Source organism: Falco rusticolus, chromosome 1 (assembly GCF_015220075.1).
Source record: "Falco rusticolus isolate bFalRus1 chromosome 1, bFalRus1.pri, whole genome shotgun sequence".
Classification (NCBI taxonomy): domain Eukaryota; kingdom Metazoa; phylum Chordata; class Aves; order Falconiformes; family Falconidae; genus Falco; species Falco rusticolus.
In genome coordinates, this window is record NC_051187.1 from 22652018 (window position 1) to 22667065 (window position 15048).

General features: G+C 51.7%; 1 protein-coding gene across 1 annotated transcript in view; it reads right to left on the reverse strand.

The window, feature by feature from the left end:
- Positions 1-14519, reverse strand: part of CAMKK1 (calcium/calmodulin dependent protein kinase kinase 1) — a 107929-nt gene extending 93410 nt beyond the window's left edge. Inside the window, exon 1 of the mRNA XM_037375071.1 lies at positions 14423-14519. The gene's annotated coding sequence lies outside the window, so the exon portion shown is untranslated. The remainder of the gene's footprint in view (positions 1-14422) is intronic.
- Between the last annotated feature and the right edge of the window lie 529 nt (positions 14520-15048).

Sequence of the window (15048 nt, forward strand, 5' to 3'; positions counted from 1 at the left end):
TTGAAGCCTTAATCACTGCAAGACACTTAAGAGTCCAGGAGGACAAAGGCTCCAGAACTTGGGTGGCCAAGGTGGCAGGGTGGGAGACAGGACTGGCAGACAGAGATATACAGCAGATGTCTGGCTTGCCTTTTGCACAGGGTCTGGTGTCAGAAGGAAGCCAAGTTAATTTTTTTTTATTTATTTTTTTTTTTTATAGCAAGCTCTGACATACATGGTTCTAGTCCCACCTCCTGGCCCCAACTGACACCAAAACCCCCAGTCTTGAGAAAGAGCTGCAAGAGATAACGATGAAAATCCACATTCGCGTGCAGTATGGACCCGTGAGGGCTCTTCCTTCCTGAACCAGCACTAAACCCAAGATGTAGGTCAAGAGCTTCTAGAAAACAAGCCAGATCATTTATAGGAAAAGCCACACTGAGTCAGGCCGTGCATCCACCTTGCCCTGATTTCTGTCTCCAACAGGGGCCAGTACTGGATGCTTGGAGGGGTGGCTGGCGCAAAATTAAGAGCTTAAAAATAGTAATGATAATCAGAAAAAAAAAATTAGAGTTTGCCCTCCTGACAGCACTTCCCAGCTTCAAGCAGTCACTCAGGGAGCCCCAAGAGAGCATCCCTGAACTTGTCTACCACATTTTGATGCTATTTATTTTTTCAGCCTCCAGAGCACTGGAAGGAATTAAGCTCTGCGATGTGACAAGCACTGCAGAGAAAGCAGGATATATGCCGTACCTGTTGGCCACACGGGGAGGTTCAGGCACCCCTAACACCCCTCTCAGTGCCAGAGAGGACACACTCACTGCCCCATGATAGACCCCAACACAGGGTCAGCAAGAAGCTGCCACAAATACTCTGTACAGTGTAACAGAGCAAGAAGGAAAGGAAGGGCAAGGGAAGCAGCTGTCCTCTATTTGCTTCTGCAATCCCAGCCCAACCTCTGTTATTTGGATTTAGAGAAAACAGCCAGTATTCATTCTCTTGGTATAAAAGGTGGTTACACTTGCAAGAAATCAATTGGTGGTAATTTAACTGAAGGAAGAAGAAATTTAGAGGTTGATGCAGCTGTGATTTGACACAGGCTACACCAGGGCTCTTGGAAAACCTTAATTTCCTTCAGGCCAGCCTGTTCTCCTTGGTTCGCACTGTAATTAGCTTCCCCTGACATCCAGGCAGAGAGCCTAGACCAACAGTTGAAAATTTGGCCAGGTTATTACAACCTTTCAATAGCCTGGCAACAGCACCAATTAATATAGAGCTAACTGCCTCGCTATAAATGCTCTAAGGCGCACTGAAAAGCAAGCTTTGGCTCAAACAACTTCTAATCAAAGCAGGCATTAAAAAGAAAGCTTAAGAAATCACCCCCAAAAGGCCAGTGCAGAACTCCCTTGAAAGTCCAGCCCCAGCTGGCACCTGCACAAACAAGCCTGCTATGTTGGAAAAGGAAAAGCAAGGAAATGGAAGCAAAGGAAAACCCTACCAAATGACCCAGGGTTATCATTTGAGCTGTGGTTTTTCAATAATATAACAGCATCTGTGACATACTGACCATTCAGTAGTTGAATGGCACGCCTAGATTTAAAAAAAAAAAAAAAAAAGACATTTTGCTCCTTCCTTAATGCCTTCTTTAATTTATCTTCCAGGTTTTGGGGTCCCTTCATGGGTGCGCAGCTTTGGTGAAATCTTATTCCAGCTAGACGCAACAGCCAAGGATGCTGCAGCCCTCTGGAGAGGGCAGGGATGTAGCACCAAGCCTTATTCCTGACAAGCTCTGCCTCTCGAGCATGTGGCCTTCCTCTGGGGAGACAGCCAAAACGAAAAGGGAGAGAACTGAGGGCTGGGTCCAAGGTCCTGGGAAACACAAACCAAGCAGCTCTTCCGCATCTCCCATCACCAGCAGTATTTCTTTATCTTGGCCTTAAGGAGGAATTAAAGTTGCTGAGGACTAATTCAGGCTGTTCTTAACGTGCCACCCAGGAGCAGGCAAGCTCTGGTGCACATGCCACCAGCCATGCGGGAATCAAGGGACAAACAGGGCTGGAAAACCAATGTCCACATTAGTCAAACTCAAGAGCAGTGCTGCCTTTCAGCCAGGGGTTACTCCAGATGTTCTGCCCTGCATCTTGGGCTTTGGCTGCTTTACACACTGCTTTCCTCGCTCATGTCCACAGTGAGGACAACTATCTTGTCCCTCTGCTGAAAGGGCCACAGGTCCTAACACTAAAAACGCAAGGCTGCAGATTTTTAAAGGGACAAATCCAATGTTTCACTTTTTTCAGGCTGAATCCACCTCCTGTCGCTGACTCCAGTCACCTTCCCAGTACACCAGTTCAGGGAAACCAGTCAGTACCCATGGGAGTGGAAGCAGCATCCCACCCACCCATTCAGGAAGAACGCAGCAGCCTCACAGGGCAAGTGGTCCCCCATTAACCCAAAGAGTGCAAACAAGGTGGTGGGTGGTCCTGTCTCGCCAGCACCTGATGAACAGTGACCCAGGTGATCCATGTCAAAGCTGCTAACAACAATAGCAGCCCCAGTGTTAAGTGAGCTATGGATTTTCATCATCCAGCGAAATCACCAACCCCTCCTCAAAGCCAGAAATTCCTTCGGTGGTTTCTTCTTTAAGTTGGCCAATGGTTTACTATTTTTTTTTTTTTTTTTAATTTACTTACTTCTTTAAATCCTGCCCTCTGGGTTAGCTGAAGGATACTATTGCCTGGGACAGACCTGCAGTGGTACACAAATGCACTGCTGGAGGGACACTTACCCTTCAGTTTGCTCCCCTCACTCCCATGTTTCCTATTCTTTTCCCTTAAGACAATGTCTGCAGCTAAATGAACACATTACAGCAGAAATTTTATACTTAATTTTTCCCTTGGGTGTTTTGCTGACCCTACCGAGAACTATATTTAAATGTGCAATTTCCTGGCTGGGCTCATTTGCAGTCCCTTCCCCCCAGCTGCCTATGCAAGCCTGGCCCAGAATCCAATTAGCTACTACCACCCTTTAAATCAAAGGCATTAAAAAAAAACCCTCAAACAAGAAAAAAACAAAATCAAGGATTTTAATTACATCATTCTTATTATATGTCTCAATACTTACAATTCCCGTGCTCTCTGGGAGGTGGGCTTGAAAGGCTGGAAGATGACAGGTTTCCAAGCAGACAAATTTATAGCCAGAACAAACAGTTTGACAGCAGAGAGACTCTGCCCACCCTAATCAGGGCATGTTGGGCTTAATACATGGCAGAGCTGGATGCAGGACCTGCCCAGCACCAGGGGAAGGAGCAGCTGCTCCCCAGCACCCGAGAGGAGGCATGGCAAGCACAACAACTTCCAGCTTTACACACAAAGAAGCACCTTCAGTCCATCTGGTTGTAACGCCAGGAACCTCCTTTCATCACCCCCAGATGCCTGGGAGGTGGTGGTGGTGTTGCTGCAGTTTTCAGAGGAGTTTAAAGTGAAGGGATGTCCAAAGCCCACAGACACTTTGGACATCCCTTCCACCAGGATCGCAGCTTGTGGCAGTTTCAGTATGAAGGCAAGGCTGTGGTTTACACGTGGTCAAAGGCAGCCACCTCCCACAGACAAGCCCAGAGAGCACCCAGCTCTATTTCTAAATAAGTGATCCAGCAATCAGAAGACTGGTCTACTTCTGGGATTTTGCTGGTGTCACAATTACTCCTTGGCCAGTTTCAGCTGGTCATGGTGACAGCCACTGCAGCAGCTGTACCACGTTCCCAACAGCCCCAGCTTTGCACATGAACAAGGCAAGGAGGATGTGGATTCCCACCACCATATAGCCCTGGTCTTCACCACGATGGAGGGGCACTTCACTCCTTTCCCCATCACATCTTTAAGGTTCCAGCTTTTGCAGGTCAGGGTCCCAACTGAGGATTGCTGTGGCTGTTCTGACTTAACGGCAACCTCAGAGCATCTCCAGAGCCCCTTTTGGGCAAGCTTCTTGACACCCCATCCTGCTCAGCAGCCTGTGCTCCAGCTCTTGGCTTCTTCCTGCCTCCAGGAGCCACTCAGCCGATCCCCAGAAAGCCTTTGGCTCTGGTGAATCTCCACAGGAGTGCTTGGCCAGGGCAGGAGGAGCCAGGCCCTGTGAGGCTGGAAGCCATCGGGAAAGCGGACATGCCATTTGCTGACTGACTGCAAGTGCCTCAGCCTGGACACCAGAGTTCCCAACTGCCGGCACTGCTTGGGAGGTACCACAGCTGCAGAAGAGGTCAAGGACTTTGGAACAGTCCCGTTGCTGCTGGAAATGGTGCTTCCCAATATCAGCAAGTGAGGAGTAGCTGGGATGACTTCGCTTCAAGATATTGGCTGTCCAGGTCCAAGCAAGCTGCCTTCAGCTGCTGGCAGGAGCTGGGTCCATCCCGAACAGTGCGGTCACCTGTACCTGCTCCTGAAAAAACACACGGGCTTGGCTCAGGCCTCCTGCCACCAAATCAGGGGACTGCAGAAATCCCATAGGTGAACCAAAAAACTCTTACGAGAGCGTTAGACAGCTCAGCCTCCGGGGGAGTGGAGCAGGAAAGGGTTTAGTACGAGCCACAGGCTTCTTGCCAAGAAACTAGAAGAGGCACCAAGTGATCCACAGGTCATGACAGCAGAACAGACAGCTCCAAAGAAGCTCAAAACAAGCACACTTGCATGGTGGGACAGAGACTCGCAACAGGAGGGAGCACTGCCAAAATAAATGTATTAAAGCACAACGATGAAACATCTTTCTTCATTGACTCCCTGATTCCACACCCTTCCTTTAGAGAGGAAAAGATACACATGGACAGATGATTTTGCAGAAAGCCATCAGCTAGGAAGATCAGATTCCCCAAGAGATCCACACCTCTGAACCATCTTCCTCTTCTCTTCCACGCAGCTACACTGACAACTTGCAAAGATGCTCTGCAGAGCTCCCTAATGTGCTAGAAACCAGTTTGACGGTGAAGTGTCAATGTATTTCTAGCTTAATAAAAGTTGGGGCATGGGAGAAGAGAGGGAAGGAATGAGACCGATTGTCTTAGACAAAAAGACTGGAATGGATTTCACAGCAGAGAACGTTTCAGGCCAAGGAAATATTTATTCATACCTAAAGAGCACGGAATATTAAATACTCTGGAAACTCTCCTCCACAAAGCCTTAGTGGAGTGAGGCTCTTAGCACCTCGCAGTAACCCCAACACACCCTCAATGCATCCAGGTGTTTCTACACAGATCACAGCAGAAATTCAAGAATACCTTGGCATCACAGCCGTGCTGTTAGCAGGAGGCTGGCACACACACTGTGACAAGGGCGAGCAGCCTCAGCCCTGAGGGCCAGGGACCTCATGAGGAATGAGGGGACAGGGAAGCTGGGCAGGCACCGAACCAAAGGCGACACAGCAACATGCTACTCTGGAGTCAAATCGGAGACAAACAACCAGCCCTTTGGCCTTGCATCCCCAGAGCACCTGCAGTTCTTTGACTCAGATCTGGAGGCTTATTTTCTATTGCTGTGGTATTTCAGATGCAGTTATCGCCTGTGCCTGATGCTGTACGGAGAAAACACTGGTCCCTGCCATGAGGTTTATCCTCTTAAGGTAAGAAAAAATGCCACCAGCAGACAGATGTTTGGAGGAGCATGAGGAAAGCCATAATGGTGTTGCCCATTTTTTCAGGACATGCCGCAGAAGAACAGATTCCCACAGGTGGGGCATAATCTTATATTGCTCTTTTGCTGCTGTGATAATCATTCCGAACGGCAGGCATACAGTGGCATTTGGGTGAAGCGCAGCCACTTTTTGACTCCTTGGAAACAGCAAAATGAAAATTAACAAAAAATGCCAGTTCCGTTCTGCAGTCTGACTTAAATCAATCTATTTGGCATTAAGTAATGGACTCCCAGCAATTGCTATGAATAAACCATGCCTTTTTACTATTGCTTCAAGGCAGATTATAAGCACTGCTCACATCAATACTGTATGAGAAAGGAAAAAGCAGAAGCCTGATTAGAGTATGGAAACATGTTGGAAGAGACGCCTGATCTCTTGAACATGTAAATGCATAGTAGTAACGTGGCCCGATTTGCCAGCTGAAAGCACCGAAGTTCATGACCACTACTACAGAACAAAGGCAGACAAAGCATCACACCCGTGAAGGCATTGCACTGATCTGACAGCACTGTCAAGGAGCTATAAGCCCTCTCAAGTTTCCAAAAAACCCTTCCTTCTGCCTCTTTCCTCCACACTTCCCCAGCCGTCCCCCCGCCAGTGCTGTGCCCATTAGGCAAGCTGAGACGGATGACCTCATTCTCACCATTCCAGCAGATCCCACCCTGCACACACAGTAACCCCCCAGCCCAGCCCCATGGCAGCAGCACACACACATTCCTGGTCCCTCTGCAGCCAGCCAGGGCTGGCCTGACAAGGTGCACCCAGCCATCACCCACTGCTCCATGCCTCTCCGCCTGAGGATGCGGTGCTGACAGAACCAGGCAAAAAAACCCTCATCTCAGGTCCGTTTTGTACCTGGGAGCCTCAGATACCATTAACCTTTGCCAGTTCAGCTACCTGACAGCTACAGAAGGGTCAGCCTGGACTTCAGCACCACAGCATCTCATCAGCCAAGAGGTCAGGGGGTGAATCTTCTGTCCTCATACCACCACTTGAGGCAGGCACAGCATCGGCACAAGCAGACTGAAACCCTTGGTTCCAGCACAAACAATACCACAGAACAGCACTACCCAGACACCGTCACTAGTAGCGGGTGTTAGGAAGTACCAAAATCAAGACTTGACTTGTCTAAGTGGTTAGCTTATGCATGCGTACTATAATTGTCACAGGAACACTGCACCAGGATCCTACTGCCTTCCAAGGATTTTGATTTCTTTGGCATGGGGGTACCACCTTCTATATCACCAGTATCCAAACCCGGTTCTCTCTCCTTCCCTCCCAGTTCTTCCACACTGATCTGTAACCATTCATAAAAGACGGGGAGGGAAGCTCTGAAGAAGCAGAATACACCTTTCCAAGGCAACACTCAGCTCCCTTGAGGGGCAAATCCATCCTCTTCCTTTCATGCTACCATCAATCACTTTTCACATGCTGCAGCAAGGAAGCCTCCTTCCCTAATGGCGTTGTGATTCATCCTCAGATCACCTCCATCCCAGACTCCCAGCAAGGAGGCAGCTCACACATCTTCCAGTTTCTTGTCCACAGACGAGCAAGGCACCAGGTGCTGGGGTTGGACAAAGGAAAGGGAGGGCAGCAGACACCCAGCATGAAGCAACAGCTACAGATCTTCTAGCAGGGCTTCCTTTGAGCATCCCAATTTCTCTCCGAGAGCCCACATCAGAGCAGCAGATCAGACTTAGACCACCAGCTTTTTCTAGCACATGAGGAGGTCCAGAGGCAGGAGGAAAGCTCCAGCAATGCCTGCGTGTTGCCAGTACCATGGCGAGGAAGCACAAAGGCAGGAGCTAGTTGAGAGTAACTTGACAGAGCTCGATGCAGCAGCATGGGAGCTGGTAATTATGGTAATTACAGCCAGCCTCAGGTAGGTATGCATGCACAGCACTCTGCAAAGCAGTGCTGGCACTTTTTTTCCCCCCGCTGCTGCCCAGTTCCTTCAGTTTTATCCATTAGATGCGACAGCCTGCAACTGCGGGCTTCATGAGGCTGTGCCCATGCTACTTCTATATATAAAATCCTACCCTCAGCAGCTCTTTTGTGGTTTTAGGACTTGCTTTATTATATAGAATAGAAACTCGAACTACTGTCTAGAGTGGAAGGTGGGGAAGAAAAGACAGAAACCCATGATAAAGTCTCTCATGACTACAAGGGACCAACAGCAAAATATTCTGAGTTAATACGTACACCAGGCAAAAAACTTAGCTCTATCCCAGCCAAAACCAGAACAGCTGCACTCAAAACTGCAAGATAAAATTGTGAGCAATCTCTGCAGCAGAGGGACAGCTGAGAAACACAAGCCACCAGGACAGCAGCATCTCACCACAGAACACTGCTCCAATACAGCAGCAAACTGTCAAATGCAAGCAATAAAGGCCAGGTCACTAGGGCATGATGATCTCACACCCCTTGGTACAACTGATTCACACTTTCACCACAGTCACAAATCAACACTAACGCACCCTCAGAAGGTGTTATTCAGCCTGGGCTTCTTTAATTTTCCTTTTCCCACTCCAGCTGAGCCTCTCGTGTCTGCTCCTGGTTTAACAGCTATGCTAAGCACTCAATGTTTGGGTCTATCTGTGAATTGGAGCTCCAGGTTACCAAGGAAATCTGTAGCCAGAGGAAACAACTGAACAAATCTTCATGTTAATGTAACAGCCTACATACCAAATCATCCCTCTCCATTTGAAAGCCTTGTGGGTCTGCAGGACTTGCTTCTACAGAGCATACTTAGAGTTCAACAGCCATACTAGAGATCCATGTAAAGTGAGAATACCAGAGGCAAGGTGGAGTTTTTTCCCCTCTGAAGTTGAAGAAAGTGTTACCTGCACAGCTGTGCAAAGTCAGGAGTCTTGCCCTGCACAGTTTCCCCATGGGAACAGGGACCTAACATCCATCCAAAATGGGTCATTAATGCTTTGTCCTCACAAGGTCACACAATTATGGAGCCACCTGGCTGCAAAAAAACAATCAGCACACCATGGAAACCACCATGGGATATTGCAGAGGAACTGCAGGTTTCAGGGAGCTGCTCTTCCTCCCACCACGGCACACAGCTCTGTTTTTGGTGGCTTAATGCAGACCCCTCTGCTCTGCAACAAGGACTCTCATCAAAACATCAGGCTCCGCTGCCAGCTGAAAAGGATGGGACACAGTCCTCCTCACTTATACTGCAGTGAGAAGAAACTACCAGAGACAGTGAATTGCAAATGGTAGCAAAAAAAAAAAAACGAGGTAATGAGTTTGGCTCTGCTGACTTTAGGGAAGCAGCTGTCACTCAGCATCAGCAGAAAGGAAGGCTGGATTTCCATGGCTTTCTTCTTGTCCAGGACATACATATGGCTACTCTGCAGAGAGTCCAGCAAGGGAACAGGAAAAAGGGGAAGGATGCCCGTATCTCAGCAAGACACATATTCAAGTGCTGCTCCAACAGACAGTAGCACATCACAGCCTTGCTGTTTACACTCACACCAGCATAATTAGAGCAGTCACTCTTAACCAGCTAACAATTTCACCATAAACTCTGCACAATACTGAAGAATTAATCGCAACATTTCACAGCCTTCCCTGAACACAGCCACCAATCTGCAGAAACATTGAAACCACCCCAGAGACAAACAGGCTAAATTAATCCCACATGGCTTCTGGCAAAAAGAACAACTATTTCAGAGGTACTCACCCTAAAATAATGCCTGCCCAGGGCAGCAACCCAAAAGAAACAAGTCCTCAACAAACCACACCTTTATCCACAAGGCATGACTCAGCTCCTGTGCTGGTGCCACCAAGAAATAAAATAGAAGGGTTCATCTATAGCCAGGTTTCATTCCCTAAACCAGCAGGTTTCTGGGCTCAGAAGCTCCCAGCTGCCATGGGACAGCCTTCCCTTCCAGCTGCAAGCCTCAGCCCACTGAGAAGCCGTGTCCCCAAAAGGTTTTGACCTTTCAGGAAAACTTCCCCATCAAGGGACACCAGCACATGAAAGGAATTTAAAAAAAACCAAAATTCTCTGATGTCATGTACGTGACACTAATGACAAGTATTTATGCTTCTCCCTGTTTCTGTTCATATCACTTATGTCAACAATAAACTGAAGACTGCAACGGAACAGGAATATATTTCTAAAGACTTAGCCCAGCAGGAAAAGTGACCAAGAAATCCAGACTGCAAATTCTTAAGCAAGTTAGAACTGCAAGTTACACAGTGCTTGACTGCACCCCACCATTAATTAGGAGCTCTATAAAATGACTGCATTTGTATAGGTTAAAAACTAGACTGGAAAGCAACACAGTAGCTGAAAACCAGAAATATAGGATGAAAACCAGAAATATAGGAAAGGTTGAGTCTGATTTCCAGATGGATTTTTTCATAACCCTGATGTTTGATTCCAGGAAAAAAAAAAAAAAAAAAGCTACACTTGCTAATTCAAAGCAACCCTTGAAGTAAGGCACAAGCCTTCTCTGGGAACCCACAGAGGACCTCCCTGCTTCATCACATCTCTGGTTTCATCCCTTCTTCCCCGTGCCTGTCACCAGGTGCCACTTCTCACCCAGACCAAGACCAAGGGCAGGCAGCTCTGGGCCAGAGGCACACTACACTTGCTGGTCACCCAGGACCTGGGGAACTCCATTTCTCAAAAATACCGCAACAACCTCCAAAGGGATCTGCAGCATCCTGGCCTGTTGCTGATGTCCCTAACAGAGCATGGTTTTCTGTGATTAGGGACTCAGTCCTTAAAGCCACCACTTGCGGCCAGCTTCACAAGCCTGAGAAACATCTGAACTTCTGAAAAGCTGGCAACAGGCATGTACACTTACACCTCACCCACCACCACAAATCAGCAGCCACTCTCCCACGCATCCATGAAAGTTACTGCAGCTTCTTTCCACCATTATCTTTTACATTAGTATTCTATCCCAATTTATCCATTAGCAGAATTTCTTCTTTAGAAGGCTTCAGACATTTTTCTCCAACCATGCTAGGCTTAACAGCTGTCTTAATTAAAACATGCTTGACAACATGACATTATTTGATAAAAGTCATTTATCTACTTCACCCAATGCTTTGATGCTTTATCTATCACAAACATCACTAACCAACCCTCAGATCTGCCATGACGACTGTGTTATGTCAACAGTTGCTTCTGTACACGTCAATCATCCCCACCACTTTTACAGCCAGCTACCCACATTCATTTCTCCAACCACGTATCTTCTGATGACTGGGTCACCTCCCTGCATGTCGGATGCTTGCTTCTTAAAGCAAGTAAGATCCTGTGCCAAAAAATAAAGGACTGAAGATCAGAAGAGAAACCATGAAGAGAAAGACGTAAGAGGAAGAATTTTGACAGGGGTTACTGTGTACCTAGTTTTCCCCAGATGTGTCTGCTTCCCTACCTCTTAAGGCACAAGGCAGTAAGATTTTATCTCATACCAACTCTATACTTCGCTTTTACACTGGCAGCTTTGTCCAAAAGACAAAGGGGTAACCTGCCTCCTCACTGGTTCTCAGCAAAGGGACAGGCTCAGCTGCCCATCTTCTCCAACTGCCAAACCTCAGCAGCAGGGCTAGGTACCAGCAGGCATCTGCCAGAAGCTGTGCAGGAAGAAGTCTCCCCCCACCCCAAATTAGAGTTATGTCAACAGTTGCTTCTGTACACGTTTACCCAAATTAGAGGTGGGTAAAAAACCTACAAATGAGCAGAGCCTGCCTCTCCCTGCAGCCAATGTGTGCTGGTGCTTTGAGCTGCTGAACAGACCCATGGACATGCCACCTGCTCATCACCCACCTGCACTTCAGGGCAGTAACGGGTATGCTCTCTCCAGGCATCTTCCCAAGGCAGAGTAATTGCACATATTGATTTCAGATGTTGTCAGACAAACTGCCTTCCACAACTCCAGCACAGGCAGAATTCTCACATTGAGCTCCCCACCAACACATGCCCTTTCCCCCCCCCCCCCCCCCAACTCGGCTTGCCCGGATTTGCATCAGATTTATCCTCTCTGCCCCTCAGCCAGGCAGACAGGTCCTCTGGAGAGCCAAACCACCCTGCTGATAGCCCACAGAGGCCAGCCAGCACCCCAGCTTTTTTCTGAAGCCTCTTACAAAAGAGGTTTCTCCTTCCCCTGCTCCTGGGTAGCAATGACCCTGTCAAGGCTCTCCTAAGGTCAGCAGTGACACTTGCAGGCTTGGTTTTCAGACACGGCTGTCCTCAAGAGAGGCTGGCACAAACAACTGGGTTAAATACACCCTTCAGGTAACTTCAGGGAACAAACACCAGCAAGAAGAGATGCTGTACTCTGGCGAGCAGACCCTTGTCTGAGGTACAGTGACACACTCAGCATAGTGGCACTTCTTCAAACGCAGCTGAGGTCCAAACCACAGAAGTGCCTGCGGTGACCGTTACCTCAACGGTGCTTCTTCCTCCAGCAAACAGAACGCTGCCATGCCGTCCTTCCAAGCATCTCCTCTGCTGCAGGCTGAAGAGATTCCCGTTGTAGCCACCCCATGAGAGCCCGTAAGGGGACAGAAATCCCATGGTCCCTTCCCAGCAAAAGGAAGCTGAGCCTTGAAAGGCTGGTTAGTGCAAGGACAATGAATTTCATCAGGCAAAAGCCTTTAGTGTTTAATGAACATCCTAATGAAGGGGCACAGGTGCCCCAGCAGCACAGGCTTTGAAGGCCATGGCAGACGTCAAGCACCAAGAGGCTGTGTGAAGTGATGGGGGCATCTCACTGTCCCTCGGGACAACGCTGGGCAGGCGAGGTCCCCTTGCAGCTCTGCTCCAGAAGAGGCTGGGTGAGTTGCTCTGCCCACCCTCCCTGGGCCAGCAGCTGTCCTGGGAGGGTACGCACCCCCACACATCCCACTCCAAGCATGCCAGCTCCGACCCACAAGATACATCCCAAAAGCGTGGAGAAGAAATAGCTGGAGACAGCTCCAGATTGAAGGCACTTCATACCAGTGAACCTCAAAAAAAGAAAGCTATCAGCAGCCAGCACCTACTGTGACTTAAAGCCCAGCCTTCATACCGTATCGAGCAATAACATGCCTGAACTCCTCGCTGGAAAAACAGGCTGGTGCTTACACTCCTGGTTGCTAAGATCTGGCCTTCTCCAGGCAAAAGCCATGGGAGCAAGCCCAGGAAAGCATTTTATTGCTGTGCCTGGAGATTAATCCTATGCATACCACGCACCCCAGCCCAAGCACGGGGCACAGCACAGCGAGCTGTGCCATGCGCAGGGATGTGTTGGAGCACAGCCCCATCGCACTGGCTTTGCTTTTTCTCTTCAAGCAACCAAGATAACGGCTCTCTGCTTGCCTTATCCAGTCAAAAGCAACACTTCAAAGCCATCCCGTGTCAAACGCCAGAACTAATTGAAGCTGCCAGAGATGCCTCGCAGGGAGGAGGTTAACGCGTTGTGGGAAGCGGCACCGTAAGCTTGACTTGGAACCACAGAGTATTGTAAATAGCAGAGCAACAGTCTATTAAACAAAACCTGTTCCATTAAGTTACAGCTACAACAGAACGGTAATTTTAGCTTCATCAGAGGAGCTGAAGAAAGCGATATCCCTGCAGGATCAGCAGTTTTCCTTGCTCACAGCACACAGGCCTGTGGAAGCCGCAGTTTGTTTTCCCTCCCTGGCAAGGTAAGCGGGGCAGGGGAGCTGAGCCCCCCTCGGGCCGGGCTGGTGCAAAGGGGAGGACAGCGCTGACCCGGGTAAAGGCCCCCCCGCCCCAGCCCGGCCCCCAGGACAGGACAGCGCTGACCCGGGTAAAGGCCCCCCCGCCCCAGCCCGGCCCCCAGGACAGGACAGCGCTGACCCGGGTAAAGGCCCCCCCGCCCCAGCCCGGCCCCCAGGACAGGACAGCGCTGACCCGGGTAAAGGCCCCCCCGCCCCAGCCCGGCCCCCAGGACAGGACAGCGCTGACCCGGGTAAAGGCCCCCCCGCCCCCGCCCGGCCCCCAGGACAGGACAGCGCTGACCCGGGTAAAGGCCCCCCCGCCCCCGCCCGGCCCCCAGGACAGGACAGCGCTGACCCGGGTAAAGGCCCCCCCGCCCCAGCCCGGCCCCCAGGACAGGACAGCGCTGACCCGGGTAAAGGCCCCCCCGCCCCCGCCCGGCCCCCAGGACAGGACAGCGCTGACCCGGGTAAAGGCCCCCCCGCCCCAGCCCGGCCCCCAGGACAGGACAGCGCTGACCCGGGTAAAGGCCCCCCCGCCCCAGCCCGGCCCGGCCCCCCCGGGCCCCAGCCTGGCTCGGAGCCAGCGGCAACCCGCACGGCGCACCCCACACCACCTACCGCCCCCTCTGCCCCCGCTCCCCCGCTAGAAAAGGGACAGACACGACTGCTGCGACGGGCAGCCCGCTCAGGACTCCCGGTTTTAGGTCTGTCCGTCCCCCGCCCCCATTTACTTTGGGGCCTCGCCGCTCCCGCAGCCCAGGGGACGAGGCAGCTGCCCGAACGCGCCCGCCCCGGCAGCCGGCCCTCGGCCGCCGCACGCCTCCGGAGCCCACCCGCCGTGCGCCCCCGCCGGGGCGCTGCCCACGGGGTGAACCCGCGTGTGCGCGGCCGCACGGCAGCGGCACCTGCCCCAGGCCGGGGAGGTGCCGCCAGCCCCGGCAGGGCTGAAAGCGGGAGACCCGCGGGGCGGGCAGCGCGGCCTAGGCGGCCCCTCAGAAGGGAGGGGGCGCCGAGAGAGGCCGAGGGGACTCGAACCCGCCACCCCGCGCCCGCCACTGCCACTCACCTGCGCCCGGCACCGCCGGCTCCAACGTGCCACTGTTTGCGGCGCCCGGCGAAACTGCCCGGCCCGCGCCCTATCAGCGTGCGCCGCCCCGGCCGCCTGCCCCTCCCATTGGCCGCGCGGCGGCTGAGCCCTCCCCCCCCCCCCGGCTCTAAATAGCCGCCCCGCGCGCCCGCTCCCATTGGCTGGCGGCGGCCGCGCCTCCCCGGGCCCGCACGGCGGCAGTCGGTCGCTGCCCGGCGGGCGCTGTGAGGGAGAGGCGGCGCTGGGCGGGCGCGGCCGCGGGTTCTGAGGCAAAAACCCCCTTTTTCGGGGGTGTGCGGCTGGATGGTGCCCAAGCAGAAGCACGCCTGGGCTAAGGGCGGGCTTTTGGGTGAAAACACCGGGATTTTTGGCAATATAACCAGGCAAAGTGGTGCTGGCACGGCAGGGAGCCGAGGCGCTGCTGGGCCCAGGGGGTTGCACCAGGCGAGGGATGTGGGGGCGGGCAGGGGGGAGACCAGCGGTGGGGGGACAGGCAACAAGGTGGCTGCTGCCTGGGCTGTGGGCGATCAGGCAGTGGGGGCAGGTGGTTTCATGGTACCCTGACTCCAAGGAGGCCGTGAGAGCGCATCTCCTGGGGCAGGCGG